This window comes from Oncorhynchus mykiss, chromosome 20 (genome assembly GCF_057628025.1).
Source record: "Oncorhynchus mykiss isolate SJ-2025 chromosome 20, ASM5762802v1, whole genome shotgun sequence".
NCBI classification, from domain to species: domain Eukaryota; kingdom Metazoa; phylum Chordata; class Actinopteri; order Salmoniformes; family Salmonidae; genus Oncorhynchus; species Oncorhynchus mykiss.
In genome coordinates this window covers 22,872,960-22,882,673 of record NC_143041.1, presented here as the reverse complement: position 1 = coordinate 22,882,673, position 9,714 = coordinate 22,872,960, and the positions used below count along the sequence as shown (strand labels likewise).

General features: G+C 40.4%; 1 long non-coding RNA gene across 1 annotated transcript in view; it reads left to right on the top strand.

Annotated features, from left to right (window-relative positions):
• Positions 1-2,676: 2,676 nt before the first annotated feature.
• The window catches only part of LOC149974449 (uncharacterized), a 30,219-nt gene continuing 23,181 nt past the window's right edge, over positions 2,677-9,714 (top strand). The window contains exons 1-3 of the long non-coding RNA XR_016489412.1: positions 2,677-2,905; positions 3,146-3,331; positions 4,851-4,992. This is a non-coding gene — a long non-coding RNA (uncharacterized LOC149974449). The remainder of the gene's footprint in view (positions 2,906-3,145; positions 3,332-4,850; positions 4,993-9,714) is intronic.

Below are 9,714 nucleotides of genomic sequence, written 5' to 3'. Positions count from 1 at the left end.
AGTGACCAGTTTTTCTTGCGCTTTTCGATGCCGTGATCACAGCCGTGATTTAACCAGTTTTAGAAACGTGAGAGTGTTTTCTATCCACACATACTAATCATATGCATATACTATATTCCTGGCATGAGTAGCAGGACGTTGAAATGTTGCGCGATTTTTAACAGAATGTTCGAAAAAGTAGGGGGTAGGCTTAACACTTAAAACTCAGGATTCTGTAAAGGGCATACCCCAATGAGGATATGTGTTTACCTATAGCTTCCTGTGCCAACCGGAAGTGCCATAATTGGTGTCAGAGGGGCTGTTTCAAAGGGTTAAAAAAAAGTCAGATCTTTCCAAAACTTTATTTATGTGATTAGGCAACCCCCATGAACTGTAAATCAGTCATTTCTCCCAACAGATGTCAAAGAAAAGCTCTCTCACACACACACACACAGATTACGACACCTCTCCCTCATTCCTGAGGTCCTCCCGATCTGTGCAAGCCTAACCTTGACCGTGTGGCATTAACCCTTAACAGTAAAACAGTTTTTTTTTGATCTCACAGATTACAACGACATCTCTCCCCATAGGAATACATTGCCTGCTCCTCTAAAGTCAGAGGACGCATGGCTTTCGACCTTCGTCTCTCCAGAGCCCGTATGGGAGTTGTAGCGATGAGACAAGATAGTAACTACTAACAATTGGATACCATGAAATTGGGGGAAAAAAGGGGGGGAAAAACAACATAACTTCCAAAAGTTTTCAACCACTTTTCGTGAACATGAGAATATTTCTACCATAAAACTACTACACGATTTTGTGTACTTTACTCAGAAAATATCATTTTAGTCAGATTTCCAACATTGGTGATTAACATGATTTAATATGACTTTTGAGGCAATTTCTACAGAAACACTACTAAAGGACATAATGGAGGTATAATTTGTAGAATTTCAACCATGAGATCTTTTTCAATAATAATAGAAATAATTGTATGTATTTTACTCACAAAATATCATTTTAGTCAGTTATCCAACATTGGTGATTAACATTAGGCAATTTCTATCATAACATTACAACACAACTGAAATGAAGTGCCATCTGGAGAATTTCAACCTCGGAGATCTTTTATAATATTTGAGGAAATCAATTTGACGTATTTTAACAGGCAAAGCATAATTTCCAAAAGATTTCAAACACTTTGGGAAATGCGTGCCTCTAGTGAAATTGCATGTTTGGATAGCGCGCGGAGGTGATCGTGCGGCAGAGTCGATTTCCGCGCTTATAAACGCAAGGTCGTTACAGTATTTTATCAGCAAAACATAATTTCCAAAATATTTCAAACACTTGTTGTTAACATGATGTAATATAATATTATTGAATCTTACCTCGCGGTGCTCCGTCGTATATTCGACGTCAGCATGACAACAAACTAGCTAGCTCTTAGCTCTCTGTTATAGTATAGTTACAGTTCAATGGGAAAAGCAAATCAATTAAGACTTGAAATTGAAATATACTGGCACATCAATCGTCTGTATATGACATTCATTTGAAAGGGTGAGGTTAAAGATGTTTGTTTTTGTGTGTAGTTCACCACTAATCGGTAGCTAGGTAACGTTAGTTTAATAACCGAAATTTGAGCTAGGCTAGCTGTTAGCTAACGCTTGACTTTGTCATCATGAGATAATGTTACATTAGACATACATGTGGCTAAATCATTGGGTGAAGAGGCGTATTCTGGAGGGGGAGTTCTGTTAGGAGCCGTGACGTTCGTTCTGAACATTAAACAAGCATCGCTAGCGATATGTTTTTGGAGGCGTAATGACCTTATCTTTCATATCCGTGATAACCCATTTTCAAAAAACTAAAATTTAAATTGATACACAGCTTTATAGGGCTGGGGTTCCCACACGACCATATTTCCATCTCACAGCGCTTATTTACGGAAGACAGAGTGGACTACCTGAGCTAATTAGCAATCTGTTTCTCCGAATACGCCTGCTGTGTGAAGACAGACGCCACAAACGTGTTGTTACTGAAAAATACTGTTCTGTGTTAACCGGTTAAGACCGTGTACAGTAGGTGTGTATTTTTTGCATTAGTGAAATTATTTTGATGTGATATGAACCTAGAGGGATTTATTTCAAGAACCGTAACGTTACTGCAACTGAGAATCGATTCACGTTTAGATGGCTTCCAGAGCTAATTCTCCCTTTAAATATAACATGTACCTAAGGTCATTGGACAAAGGAGTAACGCTAGGCTAATTTTACTCCACTATTGGGCTAGCGTTAGCATCGTTGCTTAGCTATGGGATTTGGACGTTGCATTGTAGCAGACGTTTGACTCAGTAAACCATATCAGCAAACCAATGGGGAAAGTCCACGGTCTTTGCCAACGCAACTAGCTACCTTGTTTTGTGTAGTGACACAGGGACTGAGGGAGGGCGCAACGTCAGCCATTAGCTAGTTAGCGTAGTTTTGACATAGTGTGGTCATGGCCAGGTGGTGTGCCCGATAATGACTGGTTTTAATGCGTCTCAACCATTGACTTCAGCATCTTAGTTGCACAACCATATGTTGATGCATAACTAGCTAGCCAGTGAAATGTGAGGGCTCAATGTATGAGTTGCAACATCACCTCACCACACGCAGCAGCAACAGACTGTTGCTGATGCTGCCTATCTTTCTTTTCTAGTTTGTGAGAAGACAAAGAATAGGGCCATTCTTTCACCTGACAGCTAGCCAGCCGGAGAGACGGGAACAGGATAGGGAAACAGTGCGCAGCGGGCGCTGCAGAGCCACCAGAGAAGATGGATAGCAGCCCAGAGAAGAGTTCCACAGCACAGGAGCTGAAGGAGCAGGGCAACCGACTGTTCCTCTGCCGCAAGTACCAGGAAGCTGCCACCTGCTACAGCAAAACCATAGTGAGTAGCAAGCTACTGCTCTTAAGGGGAATGATGATGTAAAATGTCTACACCTTTTCAGATGACTGAAAGTCTATATGATATGAGATATTGACACTGTCCTATTCACCTACTCTGAATAGATGTCAGAATAGGAGTAGCTTGGTCTGATGCACTCTTACAAAAATAGCTTGTGCAATATGTAGGCCTAATAACGTGCGTGGTTGCACCTGTGTGTGTGTGTATACATCTTGCCAACAGAACCGTAACCCCTCAGTGGCGGTGTACTCTGTGCCAAGTGAAGCTGCAAGCAGAACGACAAAGCCCTGGCGGACTGCAAGCACGCGCTGGAACTGGACCCCCATTCTGTCAAAGCCCACTTCTTCCTGGTCCAGTGTCACCTGGAGCTGGAGAACTACAACGAGGCCATCGGCAACCTGCAGAGAGGTCAGGACCAACCCTCAAGGCCAGTTTCCTAGACACAGATTAAGTTTGGGCCTGTATTCACTAAGGGTCCGATTTAGGAAATTACGCCTTTTCTATATACTTTTTAGTAGTTGGTATTCAGAGTAACCTTATTAAGGTGCGTAACAGGCGTGGTTCACTTGCGCACGCCAAATAAGTGTAATTGAACTGCTAGAAACCTCCCCACTGGCTGGCCAACAGATGTTCTCGTGGAGTTTTTATTCAATAGGGTTTTCAGTACATTTGTCTTAATAAGTCATCCCTTTAAATACAGTACACCTTTTCACTTTGGTTTTTGTCAACAGACTCAATAGAATATATTGAGAGAACGGGTTCAGAATAGTATGGATCAATGAAGGAAAGATATCTAAATATATGCATATTTGTCTCCGTTTCAACACCAGTTGGTAGATTTAAAAAAAATACTCTGATCTTGTAGGTTATTTAGGGTTAGGAAAGTATTTATGAATCATAAAAAAATAGCTTGGAGAGCCTTTCGGCATGAAAGAAAGTAAACAGTGGTTTGATTCATTCTAAAAATTGCCACACTCACTTATTTAACCTGGGGTAATGTTGGAATATTTGTGTACAATAACTATACCCACATCTATTGCCTGCACCAACCATGGAACTGGGTGATGACACAGCCAAGTATGGTGCCATACATCGGGTTCAAACTGCTGTCTTAATCAGTGTTCCGCTCCATAAACGATTTAATTAGCCTTTTATTTTTTTATGTTATCAATTGTTACTAATGATCCTTAGCAATAGCCACATGGCCGTGACGGCGTTTACAGAGGAAGCAAATAAAGGTAAACCTTTAGGGGTTAGGTTATACCTACTGAAGGGAACTAATAGTAAATTGGCAGTTGAATAAGTGTTATTATTATGCCTACTCACAGTCGATACTGATAGTGGTTAATATTTAACATGATAGAAATAGGAGACAAAGTCGGGGTAGCCTATAATTAAGACATTCAAGAGTGTCCATCCCTGCAAGTTAAAAGGCCGTACAATTGAAATTCTGCATAATGGCACGGCACGGCATGTCCCAGTGTGTAATCTTGGTTTCATCAGCCCAGAAAATATTGTTTCTCATGTCTGAGAGGCCTTCAAGTTGTAGAACTACCTCAAGGATGATCAATGGAAACAGGATGCACCTCAGCTCAATTTCGAGTATCATAGCAAATGGTCTGAATACTTATGCAAATAAGGTATTTCTGTTTTTGCAAACATTTCTAAACCTGTTTTGTTGTGTCATTATGGGGTGTTGTGTGTAGATTGAGGGGAAAAATGTATTAATATATTGTTAGAGTTACGCTGTAACATAACAATGTGGAAAAAGTGAAGGGGTCTGAATACTTTCTGAATGCACTGTAGATGTGCAGTTGCAATTTATAATGCTGTCAACATTCTAACTATACCCAATACTAGGCATCTCTGAGGCAGTATTACTGTTTTCAATGGACTACATTCATGTCTGGACCTTTTCTGTCGGCAGCTTACAATCTGGCCAAGGAGCAGAGACTGAACTTTGGAGACGACATCCCGAGTGCCCTGCGGGTCGCTAAGGAGAAGCGCATCAACCAGGAGAACAAGCTGCATGCATATCTCACCGAACTTAACCTAGCAGAGAAGGAGAGGTGAGGGAGGGACCGGGAGCTAGGCTTTTGGGCAGATAATCATACTAGTGTATGAGCAAAATGTCTGCACTGATATTCCTAAATTTTGGCCCATTCCACCTGACAGCTGGTGTAACTGAGTCAGGTTTGTCGGCCTCTTTGCTCGCACACGCTTTCTCAGTTCTGCCCACAAATGTTCTATAGGGTTGAGGTCAGGGCTCTGTGATGACAACTCCAATACCTTGACTTTGTTGTCCTTATGCCATTTTTCCACAACTTTTTCGGTCCGAGAACCTTCTAGAGCCACGTACCTCACCACGCACTATCGACCTGGGGTCTAGAACAGGTTTCTAAAGTTTCGTAACTCTAGGTCTGACGGTTCTTTTTTAGCTCGAACAAAGCTAACTAATGAAGGCAGTGTATGTCTCTACGCACCCCAATGTGTCCCTCCTTCCAAGCTGTGCTTGTGTGTGATTTAGTTTTTCTTTGAAATTTTATGGGAAAAATTATTTACAGTTCATGGGGGTTGCCTAATCACACACATGAAGTTTTGGAAAGATCTGACTTTTTTAACCCTTTGAAACAGCCCCTGTGACACCAATTATGGCACTTCCGGTTGGCACAGGAAGCTATAGGTAAACGCATATCCTTATTGGGGTATGCCTTTACAGAATCCTGAGTTTTAAGTGTTTATGTTAAGAACTGACCGATTTACACAGGGTTGAATGCACTATTTATCACAAACTGCTGGTTGGGTATGAAAAAAACACGTTTAGGGTGATTTTTAACCACTTCCGGTTGCTTCAGGAAGCTTAGAATCGACACAGGTAGACCTCATAGTATCCTGATGGACTGTCATTGAAGACAGGTTCATAAGGCATTCATAACCCACATAGGCTTCAGGTTGACTTTAGAGGAGCAGGCAATGTATTCTTATGGGGAGAGATGTCGTTGTAATCTGTGAGATCAAAAAAAAACTGTTTTACTGTTAAGGGTTAATGCCACACGGTCAAGGTTAGGCTTGCACAGATCGGGAGGACCTCAGGAACGTACGTACCTGAGGTCGAATTGTGCTTCTCACCCTAACGGTTCTCTCACTGTCACCCAAAAGCAAATGACATTTAGGGCCAGGCTTCATTTTGGGCCTACTTTTTTCACGGTCGCTGCATTCAGAGCGAGCTACGGTCAAGCGGGCATCTCGTTGAACTCGGAACGGCCTAGAGAATATGGAAATAACATTGCAGGCTCTGTGTGTCTTTAAGCACCGCACTTTGTCACTCCATCCTTGCTGTGTGTGTGTGTGAGAGAGCTTTTCTTTGACATTTGCTGGGAGAAATGACTGATTTACAGTTCATGGGGGTTGCCTAATCACTCATATTAAGTTTTGAAAAGATCTGACCTTTTTAACCCTTGGAAACAGCACCATTTTAAGACACTTCCGGTTTACACAGGAAGCTGAAAGTGAACACATTTTGAGTTTTAAGTCTTTATGTTAAGGGAATTCATACAATGTCAATTTGGTGATGTTCAAAAATAGTTAAAAAAAAAAATGTTTAACAGTTACAGATCCAGTTGCAGCGTGTTCATACGAATCTTTTTAAAGTGTGCTTCGGAGTTCTACGAGATTTCTGTGATTTTCTGAAATAACACACACTCACTAAACACTCCGTAAATAAGTCAGTTCTTAATAAGCCCACCCGACCCATCTAGCCACCTGGAAATGCAAATGCGCTACGCTAAATGCTAATAGTACTCGTTAAAACTCAAACGTTCATTAAAACACACACATGCAGGGTATTGAATTAAAGCTACACTCGTTGTGAATCTAGCCAACAAGTCAGATTTTTAAAATGCTTTTCGGCGAAAGCATGAGAAGCTATTATCTGATAGCATGCAACACCCCGAAATACCTGAAGGCGACGTAAACAAAAGAATTAGCGTAGACTCGCTACACTTTACTCGCTACACAAATAGCAGAAATAAAATGTAAAAAACATTCATTACCTTTGACGAGCTTCTTTGTTGGCACTCCTATATGCCCCATAAACATCACTATTGGGTCTTTTTTTTCAATTAAATCGGTCCATATATACCCAAAATATCCATCTATGGAAACTGTGATTCAGAAAAAAACACAGTTTCAAAACGCAGCGTCATTTTTTTAAATTAAAAAGGTCGACGATAAACTTTCACAAAACACTTCGAAATACTTTTGTAATCCAACTTTAGGTATTAGTAAACGTTAATAATCTATCAAATTGATCACGGGGCGATGTGTAATTCAATAGCTCCACGTCTTCAAATCATGTTCGGAAATCTCTCTTCCAAAACTTCCTGTCGGAGACCGGATGGAATGGGGTTTCTTCTTTGTTTGACCAAGAAATAACTCCCAGAAATTGACAAGACTGGCGACATCGTGTGGAAGCTGTAGGAATTGCAATCTCAGCACCATTTAATTTGGTGTCCCTTAAACGATACATGCAAGTGGCGCATGGATATTTTTTCCAGTTTTCAGTGACCAGTTTTTCTTGCGCTTTTCGATGCCGTGATCACAGCCGTGATTTAACCAGTTTTAGAAACGTGAGAGTGTTTTCTATCCACACATACTAATCATATGCATATACTATATTCCTGGCATGAGTAGCAGGACGTTGAAATGTTGCGCGATTTTTAACAGAATGTTCGAAAAAGTAGGGGGTAGGCTTAACACTTAAAACTCAGGATTCTGTAAAGGGCATACCCCAATGAGGATATGTGTTTACCTATAGCTTCCTGTGCCAACCGGAAGTGCCATAATTGGTGTCAGAGGGGCTGTTTCAAAGGGTTAAAAAAAAGTCAGATCTTTCCAAAACTTTATTTATGTGATTAGGCAACCCCCATGAACTGTAAATCAGTCATTTCTCCCAACAGATGTCAAAGAAAAGCTCTCTCACACACACACACACAGATTACGACACCTCTCCCTCATTCCTGAGGTCCTCCCGATCTGTGCAAGCCTAACCTTGACCGTGTGGCATTAACCCTTAACAGTAAAACAGTTTTTTTTTGATCTCACAGATTACAACGACATCTCTCCCCATAGGAATACATTGCCTGCTCCTCTAAAGTCAGAGGACGCATGGCTTTCGACCTTCGTCTCTCCAGAGCCCGTATGGGAGTTGTAGCGATGAGACAAGATAGTAACTACTAACAATTGGATACCATGAAATTGGGGGAAAAAAGGGGGGGAAAAACAACATAACTTCCAAAAGTTTTCAACCACTTTTCGTGAACATGAGAATATTTCTACCATAAAACTACTACACGATTTTGTGTACTTTACTCAGAAAATATCATTTTAGTCAGATTTCCAACATTGGTGATTAACATGATTTAATATGACTTTTGAGGCAATTTCTACAGAAACACTACTAAAGGACATAATGGAGGTATAATTTGTAGAATTTCAACCATGAGATCTTTTTCAATAATAATAGAAATAATTGTATGTATTTTACTCACAAAATATCATTTTAGTCAGTTATCCAACATTGGTGATTAACATTAGGCAATTTCTATCATAACATTACAACACAACTGAAATGAAGTGCCATCTGGAGAATTTCAACCTCGGAGATCTTTTATAATATTTGAGGAAATCAATTTGACGTATTTTAACAGGCAAAGCATAATTTCCAAAAGATTTCAAACACTTTGGGAAATGCGTGCCTCTAGTGAAATTGCATGTTTGGATAGCGCGCGGAGGTGATCGTGCGGCAGAGTCGATTTCCGCGCTTATAAACGCAAGGTCGTTACAGTATTTTATCAGCAAAACATAATTTCCAAAATATTTCAAACACTTGTTGTTAACATGATGTAATATAATATTATTGAATCTTACCTCGCGGTGCTCCGTCGTATATTCGACGTCAGCATGACAACAAACTAGCTAGCTCTTAGCTCTCTGTTATAGTATAGTTACAGTTCAATGGGAAAAGCAAATCAATTAAGACTTGAAATTGAAATATACTGGCACATCAATCGTCTGTATATGACATTCATTTGAAAGGGTGAGGTTAAAGATGTTTGTTTTTGTGTGTAGTTCACCACTAATCGGTAGCTAGGTAACGTTAGTTTAATAACCGAAATTTGAGCTAGGCTAGCTGTTAGCTAACGCTTGACTTTGTCATCATGAGATAATGTTACATTAGACATACATGTGGCTAAATCATTGGGTGAAGAGGCGTATTCTGGAGGGGGAGTTCTGTTAGGAGCCGTGACGTTCGTTCTGAACATTAAACAAGCATCGCTAGCGATATGTTTTTGGAGGCGTAATGACCTTATCTTTCATATCCGTGATAACCCATTTTCAAAAAACTAAAATTTAAATTGATACACAGCTTTATAGGGCTGGGGTTCCCACACGACCATATTTCCATCTCACAGCGCTTATTTACGGAAGACAGAGTGGACTACCTGAGCTAATTAGCAATCTGTTTCTCCGAATACGCCTGCTGTGTGAAGACAGACGCCACAAACGTGTTGTTACTGAAAAATACTGTTCTGTGTTAACCGGTTAAGACCGTGTACAGTAGGTGTGTATTTTTTGCATTAGTGAAATTATTTTGATGTGATATGAACCTAGAGGGATTTATTTCAAGAACCGTAACGTTACTGCAACTGAGAATCGATTCACGTTTAGATGGCTTCCAGAGCTAATTCTCCCTTTAAATATAACATGTACCTAAGGTCATTGGACAAAGG